Source organism: Triticum urartu, chromosome 3A (assembly GCF_056163025.1).
Source record: "Triticum urartu cultivar PI428250 chromosome 3A, HENAU_Tu73, whole genome shotgun sequence".
Lineage (NCBI taxonomy): Eukaryota > Viridiplantae > Streptophyta > Magnoliopsida > Poales > Poaceae > Triticum > Triticum urartu.
Genome location: NC_141875.1, coordinates 258,053,873 through 258,067,315, shown reverse-complemented (window position 1 = coordinate 258,067,315; position 13,443 = coordinate 258,053,873). Strand labels below are relative to the sequence as shown.

General features: G+C 46.7%; 1 long non-coding RNA gene across 1 annotated transcript; it reads left to right on the top strand.

The window, feature by feature from the left end:
- The first annotated feature begins 9,066 nt into the window (after positions 1-9,066).
- On the top strand, positions 9,067-12,764 carry LOC147979381 (uncharacterized). Its single transcript, XR_015599705.1, has 3 exons — positions 9,067-9,817; positions 9,919-10,226; positions 10,974-12,764. It is a non-coding gene; the product is annotated as an uncharacterized LOC147979381 (long non-coding RNA).
- The last annotated feature ends 679 nt before the right edge of the window (positions 12,765-13,443 follow it).

Sequence of the window (13,443 nt, the reverse complement as noted above, 5' to 3'; positions counted from 1 at the left end):
ATAATGAACCCAGTATTGTGGAGGCTTAACTGGTTCTTTTGCAATTCTGTGGGTTAAGCACATGGTTAAGGATTCGAGCTGGGTATCTCGTGAAGTATCGAAGGGTCTAGGGATGGGTTTGTAATCTTGAGGGGTAAACATAACTCCATTGGGTTACACTTGGTCGAGGAGGCTGCAGCAAAAGTCTTCAGCGCCAGTTGGTTGCCGAGGTGGAATCCTTGGTGTATCTTGTCTTGCGGGTCTTCAGCTGAGGAGAGAGATGAGAGGGAAAATAGCATAGAGGAGGGGAATGCCAAAAGGGGGTTCTATAGTGCAAGTGCAAACAAACAGGTGCAAAAAGGGACAAACCAAAGAAACAAGGTAAGGAAGGTGATATAGTCGTGTACTTGTTGCCTAGGGCAAAAGTACGACCTATATCAAAACACAAACAATAAAAAGAAGAAACACACAATCATGGTTCTATTTGAACCATCATACGGACTCGACTGCACATAGGGGGGTACACGACTCATCCTACCCTAGGGGTTCTCGGACTTAGTAGTCGTGCTAGCTTCGTGTCTCGTGCAGTCTTCTGGGTTTTCCTTAGGTGTCGCTACATCTCTTGTAATTGTTCGATGAAGCAATCCATGTTGAGCTAGAAGAATCTTCAACAATCTCTCTCTTGATGAGCTGATGGGGTGGAGGTGGTTCCTCATAGCTGGCATTGACTCGGTCTTCTGTTGTCTTCTTGATATTGACGACCCCTTTTGCCTTCTAAGGCGTTGATGGTACTAGGTAGGTAACCCTTTATGCAAAGACATTAGCAAGGCATAGTAGAGGGCCAACCTGTCGGTTACGTTGATGACAACATCGACACCAAGAGAGGGTGATGAAGAGAACCGTTTTCCTGCTCACTATAGTGAGGCGGGCCAAATGGCGAGGTTCTCATCCACCGGTGGTTGCCGATACAACAATGGTAAGGACATGATTACTCTATTAGCGATGTATATCATGGTCTTGTGTATCTTACACCCTGATCGTCATAGGACAAGGTTGCATCATCTTGGGGCAGTGTCAAAGGTGTCCCCATCTTCTGGGTCTTCGTGTCTCGAGGATGTATGTTTTGTTGGTATCGTCTTGTTGTGGTGTCGCCAATCTTGTGTTCAGAAGATGTGGTTGAGTGTTCGGCAAGGTGTATTCCTCCTAGATTATCCATGAGGATTACAAGGAATTCAGTGGTCAGGGGCATAAGGGTACTAGCGACCATTTGCATAAGTTTTGAAGGGAAGAGATCGATAGGGAAAATATACCTTAGTTCTTCAGAAAAACTCAGAGGGGGAGAGAAATATAAATAATTTTCAAAAGTAGTAATAGTTTTGGAAATAGTTTAACCCTAACTAACGACTCATGAGTCGTGATCACCGAATGCACGTGTATAGTAACCCCAGAGATCAATGCTCACTGAACACACAGAAGCTGAATAACAAGAGTCTTACATCCATACATACCATCTTACACAAATTATGACCATTATGGTCAAGTCTTACATAGATAAAGCCACAAGGGCCGAACACCAAATAAACTTAAGCAGCGGAAATCTTCGTCGATAAGTAGAACCCATGCCATCTGCCTTAACCCTACAGGCATTCTGACTGGGAAACGTCATAGTTCGCATGTTCATCTCCAAAGAACTCTTCTTTGAACTCCTGTTCTTCCATGCCTAGCCAATTAAATAACCAGTGGCAAACAAATGAGTACTTTGAATGTACTCGCAAGCAACCCATGATTGGAACAAGTCACAATAATGCAATGATATAGCACTAAGTAGGTAGTTTGCAGAAAGCTAGTTTTGGGTGCAATGACATGATTTATCGACTTGTAATGTATGCATCATGAGGGTACAGATATTCGTATTAACAAGTTGCAGATATCAACATAAGCAGAGTTGGACACCAATCCAACTTGATCATCGTGTCAAGTCATCTGACTTAACCCAATTGGCTTCATCAACACACACACACACGTGGTTTGTAAAACTCTAGAGGTAGTTTAAGCAGCACCATCCAACTGTCCTTGACCATGGACACGCCTATTCGAATAGTTTTACACTCTGCAGAGGTTGCACACTTTACCCACAAGATCCGGGGAACTACCGTGTCATCCACAACCCGTGGTACCTCAAGTACCCGGGGTAAGCACCCGATCACTATCTTTCCCTAGTCTACACTAACATAGAGTCCACTCGATTGGTAGTAACCCCCATGCCCAACATTTCACATCTTAAAATTATGGAGCCTCGCTCCCATATTCATCACATACCACAAGCACGGGGTACCGACGGTGTGTCCGGTGCCTTGTAAAAATAGTCATGGCCGCCCTACCTGGCACGACCCCATCCCGAGAGAGCGCAACAACGACTCCCCCGTCACTAGAAATGTGGGCTCCAAGCTAGTACCGGCCTAGGTAATTAATAATGCCCTTTCCCATGTAAGGGTAGAGTGGTTGCACATGTAAGGTTGGGACAGTCGACAAATCTTAAATCTAATCCGTTTTTGAAACAACACGCACACTTGCCTCGTTACACCACTTCGTCATCAAGTGGTTACCAACTCATTATGTCCCTCGGGCATAAGTGGCACCCGATAGTTTTTTTTGAAAAGCCTTTGAAAATAACTTGGTTTCCTTCACCATGCATATACCCATCCCATTTGCATAGCAGCTTCTTAGCATCCTAAGTACACCCACTCGCATAACCCTCATAGAAGGGTAGGGGCGTGCACAATGCAATTATCAACAAGGAGGAAACGAAGGCAACCCACCGAAGTGGCTACCATCTCATCATGATTCCGATGCAACAATAATGAAGTTCTATATGACATGCGTAAAAAGGGGTTTCATAGACATGGTCAAAGAGGTGCTTGCCTGGCTCAGCAAAGTCTTCTAGGTCTTCAAAGTCTTCTGGTCCAACTCCTTCGTCAGCAACGCAATCTATCGTCGCAAAATAATAACGAGAAAAATAAGGCAATAATAAATCAGAAAAACTAATGTGCTTAGAAAAATGTCAACTCATTTTTTATAAAATACTAGGGTGAAAACTAATAAGGGGAAAATTCCTTGTTTGGGACTTGGAGTAGCAGAATAGATGAAATGGATTTTCAGAGGGGTTTAAATATATTCAAATTTGAATTTGAATATGAACAGTACATAAAAGTTGGTTGGACATCAATGAAAGTTATACCATTAAATAGGTGGGATTTTTACAATATTTTAGGAACTGGAATTATTGCATTCGGATTAATATTTAATCCTGTGGAATTTTTACAAGTTTGACAGAAAATAAAAGGAGAAGGGGCATTGTGCCTGCTGGGCCAAAACAGCCGCAGCGCAGCAGGCCCAGCCAGAGAGGCGGCCCAGCGCAGTGGTGCACGCGCGGGCGCCAGGTTTAAACCTGAGGAGCGAGGCCCAGGCGTCAGCGAGCGAGAGAGGACGATGGAGAGGAGAGGCTGACAAGCGGGGCCCGCCTGTCATCCCTAACCCCATGACAGAGGGCCGGCGAGCTCACCGGTGACATTTCCGGGCACGGCGGGGTGAGATGATGGCACGGCTGGACTCAGCGTCCAGTCGCCATTCGGGTGGAGGTGGTCGACATCGCCGGAGCTGCCTAGTTCGCTGACGATGAGGAGGCAGGGCGGCGACGCATTGGGAGGTGGTCGCACCGGCCGTCTCCAGCTGAAAACAACGCGTAAAGGAGAGGGAAAAGGGTCAGGGAGGTGAGGCGGCTCCAGATCGGGAAATAACGGGGTGGAGGAGGTCTGTACCGCGAGATCGACAGCGACCCGAGGCGGCGGAGCTCGAGCTCGATCTCGAGCTCGGGCTCTCCTAGAGATGAACTGGGGTGAAGGGGGTTGCTTTGGAGCTGCAGGGGGTAAGTGGTGAGGAGAGGAGAGTTTGAGGAGGCCTTATATAGGCGGGCAACGTTCCACCGTGGACCAATGCGCCGGCGAGGTCGTTGCCGTCCCTACGGGTGACGGAGGCTCGCAATGATGTGTCGGGGGTGCTTGTGGGGTTGTTCTAGGGTGAGGGGAGTGAAGAGAGAGAAAGCAGGGGGAGGGCAGAGGCGCCGCGCGTGTGAGGCCGCTCACTGGAGCTCTCGGGCGGCCGATGCGCATGCGAGCAGGGGCAGGAGAGAGAGAGAGAGAGGAAGGAGGGGGTCGACCAGGTGCCGTGTCTCGAACGCCGAGGCGCATCGTCGGGCGTGCTGGGGAGGCCCGAGGTGGCCGGAGGTGCTTGGCAGGGGGCGGCTACAGTGCTTGGAGGCACTGTAGCGCGCTCCAAAGCGCCCAAATGGATTGGCATGCCATTTTCTAAGCAGGGTGGACGCGGCCAAAGGTGTTTGGTAGCTCTAGGGGGAAGTAAAGAAGTGGGATATGGCCTTGGATGCCCTGGGGAGCCACTGGAGTGAGGAGGGAGGTTGAGGGAGAGAGAGAACTTGTTGTCCAGGGAGGTAAATGAGTGTGTTTCACCCCTTTAATAATTGAGCAATGGCCAGGGGAAAGTTACTAGAGGTAGAAGAGGGTCAGGATTAGCTGTGGTAAAAAGTTGAGGCCATGGAGAAGAGTGGAAGAGGTCAAAGTAGTTGTTTTTGTAAAGTGGCAGAAGGTGTTTGTTGTTGGTTTGGGAAGGTAAATGAATTCCATTTGGTATGAGATTCCACAAGGTGAAATGGAACATATAATTAGGGTCTTCCACCAATTTTGAGCTCATTTGGGAAAAGTTGCCAATGCAACTTTTGTAAACCCTAAAAATTAGATGAACTTGTGTAGATCTAGTTGAGAAAATCACTTCCCCTTGACGCACCACTTGGTGTAGTGGCCTCATTTGGTCATGTGAACATGCTCACAAAAGTTGGGGTCAAGGAGAGAAAGTTGGTAGTACAAAGTTGTTCAAATTTGATTCTGGTCAGAGTGGGTTTTGGGGCATTTTGGTGAACCAAAATGACCCGAATTCAGATGAGGCTTTGCAAGGTTATCACAATATAAATTTGTGACTTGCTGGATTTTCATGAAAATATTTCATGTAGAAATATTTCAAATCCTTGAAATGGGCAGAATTGGTTTTGGAGGGTTTTGTCCAATATTTCGAACATGACCATGTGTTGAAACTCTTATATATGGAAAATATATGTCCACTGAGTTCCCCTGATTTTTCTCAAATATTTTTGATGTCTTAAAATAATTTTAACCTATTAAAGACCATTTCTGGCCTTAATAAAAATCCTTTAAATAAAATAGGAAAATTACTTTTAAAATTATATTTTTGTGGTTTATGGGAGTCCTATATCTAATAGGTTTCAAATATACTCTTTGAAATATTTTTCATACCCCAAATCAAGTACTTGTAGTGCAAACCTTAATTTAGGGGTTTTTGGAAAACTAATTTTTGAAAATACTATTTGGCCAAATTATTTTTGTAAGAAAATACTATGTTGTTCTATACACATGGCATGATCATTGGGCAGAAATTTGGGGCAAGGAGATGAAGTATAGAAGGTGGAGTTGTGTTGACTTTAAAAGAGCACTTGAAAATCAGAGAGAGAAAACCAACTCCAAATAAAAAGCCAAATAATGCAAAAGCTTTTGTCAAACCACACTTTATCATGATTTAATAGCTTAAGTGTTGTGGTATGAAAATCAGGGTGTGACACCTTGTCATCACCCCCGGCCTCGAGGACGACCTCCTCGTATGCCAGTAGGAAAGCTGACGGGTCCGCTTGCCTCGTCGTTGCGCGGTGGCATCTCCGGCTTGAACTTGGGTGTCCACCGCACCCGCCACTGGGCGGGGGCCAGGGCTCGAAGCCCTCTGGCCCCGTCGTCGACGCTGGCCGTCGGAGTCAATGGCAGGGCGCCTGCCATGTGGGCGAAGCGGGGTGGCGACGGAGCGCAGATCGACGGAAGAGAAGCTATGGTGCACCCCCTACCTAGCGCACCAAATGTCGGATCATAGGTTCTGGCAAAACCCTCGAGGTTCGAACACTCGGTTGCGCGCGAAGGTTTTCTCCCTATCGATCCACGCCCTAGCTCGCTAAGATCTCGCGGATGAACTCCACGAACTTGCAACACAAAGACACAAGATTTATACAGGTTCGGGCCACCGTTGTGGTGTAATACCCTACTCCAGTGTGGTGGTGGTGGATTGCCTCTTGGGCCAATGATGAACAGTACAAGGGGAAGAACAGCCTACTGAGGTTGAGGTGTTCTTGTGCTTGGCGAACTTGTGTGGGTGAGATGCCTCTGAATGAGTTCTTTTTCCCTGATCCCCCTACTGTGGTGGCTAGTTCTACTTATATAGGCCATGGTCCTGTCCCCAAATATTGAGTGGGAAGGGAGCCAACAATGGGCAATTTGAAAGGGGACAGCTAGTACAGCTTATCCTGACAAAAGTAGTCTTCGCCTGCAAAAGGCTCTGGTGGTGACGCCGTCTTGGGCTCCATGGTGACCTCCGTCTTGCCGTCCTGCTGGCCTTGGTCTCGTTGCACCGATATGGAAACCTTTCCTTGATGCCTCGATACTCCACGCCTGCACTTGCCCCCTTGGCACCAAAGAGGAAACAAGGACGCTGCGCGCGCTGGCGCCCGCCTAGTCTCGATCGTCATGGCTCACGTCACGAGGACCTCGCGAGGTTTGCCTTGCCTTGATCTCTCCGCCCCTCGTGAGCATGCCTGTGAGGCCGCTCCTAAGGAGGTCTTGCGTCGTCCGCCTCGCGAGGCTTGGCCCCTCGCGAGGGTTTTGAATACCTCGTCGATGAAGATGGGCCGTACAGACCTACTAGCTCAGCCACGCCATGGGCTGTAGGCAGGCAAGTCTGGGGACCCCCGTTCCCAGAACGCTAACATACGCCGTGCTCGTCGCCGGCCGGCAGCGCCTCTGCTTAGCCCTGATTTGTTGCAGCCACAGCCACGGGCCCACTGCTCAGCCTCACACGCGACCAGCCCCACCAGTCAGTCACACACGCGCACCCTCACACATGACACGTGGACCCCCGGGCCCTCATGTCATCCTCACGCCTCTGTTTTAAACCCAATCGAGCATATTTCTGTATTGAGCCGTTTCCAATTCGGGCCTTTCCTTATCTATCAAGTCCAGATCGGGACATATCCATTTAGGGTTTTCCCTTTTCTGCATATTCCATTGTTGGCAGTTTATTGTGTTGCATATTTGTGGGGATTTTTCTAAAACAACCTAGACATATTATATATGTTTTTGGGGTAGAAAAATCCCACCAATCTAGTGGTGGCATTATTTTCTGCATTTGAACAATTTCATGACCATGTCGTTTTACCTCATGCTGTTGTTTTGTCTTTTAGGTGTATATTTATGCAATTATGCTAAGGGAAAGTTTTGCACATGAACATGCTCTTCGTCATGCCTACCACATGCTAGATTTTATTACATGCCATGACATGCGTCATACTAAGTGCCACAAGCTTGTAAACAAGCCATCATGAATCTGTTTCTGCCATGCCCTGAATTCTACTAAGTCTGAGATCAGTCATATCACTTGCCATGTTTGCATTGATGTTATCATCATTTGTGTAGACCTTTGGAACAAGTCCAGTAAGGGAGTTTTATTGATTGAATTTAGTACCATCATGCCATGATCTAGTTTGCTACAATAGGTTACTGTAGCATGTAATTTACTAGCTCTAAACATTGCAACCTGATGCTGTTTATGTCATGCTCAGTGAATTTCTGCTAAGTCTGTTAAACCGTTATCATTTGTATTTTTACCATGTTGTTTTAGAACCGTTCTACTGAGTTCTAGCAGTAGCTTAGTGTTCATGAATTGTAGAGCTTCACCTGTACCTCACTGCCATGTATTTTTGTTTTCATGTTTGGGTGCTGTAGCATATTTCAAATTTGCATCTAAGTTGCCATGCTACTGTTTTCAACATATTGCATTGCATCTTGTTTCGCTTGTCATGTCCAAATTGTGCATCTGTTTCTGGTGATCTTCATATCAATTTCATTCGTAATCTTTCAATCTTTCCAGTGGCATGCTTGGGTTACCAAGGTTCTGCCCATATCCTTCATGACTCCACCGTTACCTTCTCGTTGTCTGTCTCCTTCGTTCCGAGAGATTCGTCACTCCAAGCATACCGTTATTATTATGCGTTCTTGTTAGTCTTGCATGTAGAACATGTTCTTTCCATGAGTGGTTGTTCATTGTATGCTTGTATTTTCTTTTGGTAGTTCTGGGAGACGAGTTTGAGTACGAGGACCCTATCGAGCACGTTCACGAGGAGCAAGCTTTCGACACCCCTGATAACATTGCAGGCAAGATGATCATTACCCCCGATATCACTTCTATCTTTGCTTGCTAGTTGTTCATTCTATCGCTATGTCGCGCTACCTACCATTTGTTTTTTAAGCCTCCCATATTGCCATGTCAAGCCTCTAACCCACTGTGACGTCCCAAGTACGACGCTCCAGATGCCTTCCATGGATTCCAAGATTCGTCGTGTGATTTGTTTTGTCGTTGCATTCATCTTTGCTTCTTTCTTTGCATCATGTCGTCATTCCATCATATCATTATTTATTTTCGCAACTCAACTAAACAAATCGTATGGGTCTTCGATCCATTTAAATCGAGGGAAATTCACATGGTGAAATTCTCTTTAAAACATATTCTCCCAATATTTAGGGAGCTATAATAAATATTCTGTTAGTTTTCAGAATCGCCCATAAACACTTGCAAATAATTTCTTGCCTTTTCTGATTCAAGTTTGGTCTCCAAACTTTGTCCTCATATTCTTTTATTGCTTACCGGAGCTCCACCAAAAATCTCAACATTTTTGGACACTCCTAAAACCTCATCCTAGTTCAAACCATTTGAATTAAATTCAAATGAGTTTGAATTAAACTCTTCCATATCGCGTGAAACTTCTTTTCTTGGGCTAAGTATAATTCTTAGACTCAGTAGGAGAAGTTTTTAGCATTTTCCAAAACTCCTAGCTATTTCTTTCATTCCCTTTTCCTTCTGTCTATTTTTCTATAAATGGGAAATAGCGAGAAGGTTGGCCTTTTTGCCCCGAAGCAGCAACCAGTGGCCCAGCTAGCCCTCCTAAGCCCAGCCCACAAACCATCTTAACCTGAACCCTAGCCCGACCGATCCCTTCTCTCGACCTCTCCACTCTCTTGCTCTCGTTCCCTTGCTGCCGCCACACAACACACACACACACATCGCTACCACGAGTGGAGTCCAATCCCCTCGAACGAGACCTTGGCCTCCGGCCATGGCGCCCGCGCCGGCGACCCTGCAGGTCGCTGCCTCCCACCATCTCCATTTTCCTCACCCTCGTGCCCGCGCCAACCGATCCAGCGCCTCCTCCCTCGCCCTAGAGGTCGCAAGGAGCTCAAGCCCCGCCGTCGGTCGCCCGCGACCTCCTCCTCCTGGCTCTACTCTGCGTCGTCGTGTTCCCATCAAGCCACCGCTGGCCCTCATCCCCTTTAGCTGACGCCGCTCAGCCAAGGCCCGTCAAGATCATGGGTGGATCCGGCCCCCTCGCATCTCCCAAGTTAGACCTGGCCCGCACCACCTCACCTTCAGCCGCGTCGCCCCCTCGCCAGCAAGCTTGCCGCCGCGCCTGGCCTGTGCCTCGCACTTGCTGCCTCCTGCCCGACCCCGAGTGGTCACTGACTGTGCCTCCTCGCTCGATCCCGCGTGACTCCCTCGACCAGTCTGGCCCAACCGCAAGCCTCTGTCCAGTCCAACTACTTATCTGCTTCCGGCCACAGGCCCTTTTGGTCTCGCTTTGTTTTGGGTCGGCAAGAACGAAATGGTAAGAACTGTACCCGGACCGTCAGGCATCTTCTCTGAGATTTTTGCCAAGTACCGCGACGACGCGTCAAGTACCTCTAACACTGTCTTCGGAATCACCAGGAACGCCAAGCACCTCAACGCCTGATGCCTAGAACAACTACCGTCGCAAAAGACCCATGTACCACAAGCGGCAAGTTCGACTACCGTGGCGTGAACCACTACTCCCATGATGATGTGTGTACCACTACCATCGACCCGTGAAGACCCCGTGGACGTCAAGTTCCTTGTCGTGACCATGAACATCTACGCACATGAACGACTAGTTCCTCTTCGACTCTTGAACCACTACTTCCACTACCGTCGCGAGAACGTCTACTTTCCCTACCCCGCATCGAACCCGATCCGCTCCGAAAACGCACGCTACAAAGGTATAACCCCCGAGATGACCCGTGGACGAATGCATGTGTTGTATGAGATGCATGTTTAGAAGTTGTATCCGCCCGTGAACATTAGTTATTCCCTCGTTTGACACCGCTGTTGACCCACGGGAACCCGGTATCCGGAACCACCCCACCATCTCTAGCTTGTTCCGCTCATCTGCACACTTGTTCCTTTGCACCTATATCTCAATCGAGTTACCGGAACCGGAATGTTGCCGTGGCACCATTTCCGTTATCATTGCCGTGGCATCCTTTTCTTTTCACCATGGTGACAAATGCTGCCTATCATATTAAATGTCAACTTTTTCATAACTTGCATATGTCATCCACATCATGATAACAACATTTAAATTGCGTAAAATTATTGTTTGCATTAATTGCCAAATGCACGTGGGGATTTACCGGAATTGTTATTTGCTGTCTCCAGCCTCATTTAAATTTCCTATTTAGGTAATTTTAATTATGCTTTGCCACTTGCCATGTTAAACAACATTTAATATTGTTGAGTAGCATAAACAGGAGCAAACTAAATAACGTGAATGTGGTGTTTCGTCAATATGCAACTCGTTGCATATTGAGCTCCACTTAATTTGTAGTATTGTTTGTTGCACTTTGCCATGCCATGCCTTTTTAAACCAGACATGCATCATACTTGATTATGCATCATGCCATGTTTATGTGATGGCTGTTTACCATGTTGTTTGCTTTCTTTCCGGTTGTGCTTCTTCTCAATAGTTCCGGTTACGTTGCGGTTGTGAGGATTCGTTCGACTACGTTGGTTCATCTACTTCATGGACTCGTTCTTCTTCCTAGCGGGATTTCAGGCAAGATGATCGTCACCTTGGATCTCACTACTATCTTTGCTATGCTAGTTGTCTCGATGCTTTCACTATATCGTGCTACCTACCACTTGTTTATAAAGCCTCCCAAATTGCCATCAACCAGCCTCTAACCTTTTTCACCATCCCAGCAAACCGTTGTTTGTCTATGTTACCGCTTTGCTCAGCCCCTCTTATAGCGTTGCTAGTTGCAGGTTATTCCATGTTGGGACATGGATATTTTGGGATATCACAATATCTGTTATTTAATTAATGCACTATATACTTGCTAAAGGGTGGAAGGCTCGGCCTTATGCCTGGTGTTTCGTTCCACTCTTGCCGCCCTAGTTTCCGTCATACCGATGTTATGTTCCTTGATTTGCGTCCCTAACACAGTGAGGGGTATGGGGCCCTCTTGACAGTTCGTTTTGAATAAAACTCTTCCAGCAAGGCCCAACATTGGTTTTAACAGTTAACATAATAATACTTGAAGCTAATAATTAACTAGTATAGGGCGTCGTGAACCCAAGGATCATTCTACATAGCAGGGGGGCCAGTGCTGATGGTGTTGGTCCCAAACTAGAGCACCATGCGGGACCGCCCCTAGCCAACTTGGGGTATGTTGGCACCTGTACGCTTAGCTCATCCGTCGTGACCTGAGACAAGATATGCGCGGCTACTATCAGGATGTGGGAATGTCGGGTGGTCTTGCTGCATTAGTTTTTCCATTGTCGAAATGTCTTGTGCATCGGGATTCCGAGTCTGATCGGAGGGTATTGCAATGGAGGATTGTCTCCGCGGATCGTGAGCTTGTCATGGGCTAAGATGGGACACCCCTGTAGGGATTTTAAACTTTCGAGAGCCGTGCCCGCAATTATGTGGCAGATGGGAATTTTTTAATATCCGGTTGTAGAGAACTTGACAGTGGACCCGAAATAAAATACACCAAACACGGGTGTAACCGTGACCGTCTATTTTCGAGTGAGTACAAGAAGGGAACATGGTGGGGTTATGTTTGAACGTAAGTAGTTCAGGATCACTTATAGATCATTACTAGTTTACGACCGTTTGCGTAGATTCTCATCTTATTCTTGTACTCGTAAGTTAGCCACCATACCTTGCTTAGCCACTTGCTGCAACCTCACCACTTATCCCTTCCATACCCATTAAGCTTTGCTAGTCTTGATACCCATGGTAATGGGATTGCTGAGTCCTCGTGGCTCACAGCTTACTACAACAACAGTTGCAGGTACAGGTAATGCGATGCTCATGATGTGAGAGCAATGCTTGATTGCTTTTGGAGTTCTTCTCCTTCTTCGATCAAGCGAATAGGTTCTGGGTCGGGGAGCCTGTGATTAGCGGGGTGAATGTCGTTCTTATTTTTCGTTTGATTTCATCCGTAGTCGGATCCTGCTCTTCCATATGATGATTGCTATGTATTGATGAACTATTGTATTCATGTTGTAACTTGTGGTGAGTGTAAGCTTTTATCTTGTATTCTCATCTATTCAGTACATGGTATGTTGTAATGATATCCACCTTGCAATGCGCTTGAAATGCGGTTGTGCCCCAATCATTAATTCATCACGTGATTGGGATTGAATCGCATCTTGGGCGCTACAAGTTGCTATCAGAGCCTTACCGACTGAAGGAGCCCCCTTGATTGATCGAACCGCTGTTGTTGTTGAGTCTAGCAAAAAAACTATTTTGAGTCTTATTTATATCGGAGAGTAGGACTTCTTTTTACTCCTCATCCCCTTCGTCGCTCTGGTGAGGACTCCTGATGTAGATGTTTTGACTTCCCTCTCCTCATTTTTCACTATTTTTTAGGATCACGCGGGTATCTTGGGATCGTTTTGATATTGTTGTGACGAGAACATTGTTCTTGGTGCCTCTTGACATTTTGGGGTTGTGGCAGTGTCCCGGGGAGTTGAGCTCCGAGGTGTTGTCGTCACAATTTTATCGTTGCAGTTCCAGTATACCTGAGCTCATCGACATCGAAAATCTCTTATATGCTGTTAGTGGTGAGATAACCTCGACGCCACCCAGTAATGGGGAGGGAGTTCGGGAGTATTGCCACAACTCGTATATCGGATGCTTTTCGAAGTGTGGGGTACACGATTTCCAGAGTTTTCTTGGTTATGTGTTGACGGATGGATACAGTTGGAGCGTAGGGCTTGTTAGTTGTGTGATATATATTGTGCCTCCCTGTATTCCCAACACCAGATTGCATAACCAGAAAGTTTCAGGAGTTTATAGGTGGGAATTTAAGTATCATGTAGGATATCTTTCCAACAGACACATGATACGATATGGGGTCCATCATATGTTTGTTTCCGGCTTATTTCCCAAGCCAATCCCTTGTTTTGTTTTGAGTTGTGGTATTC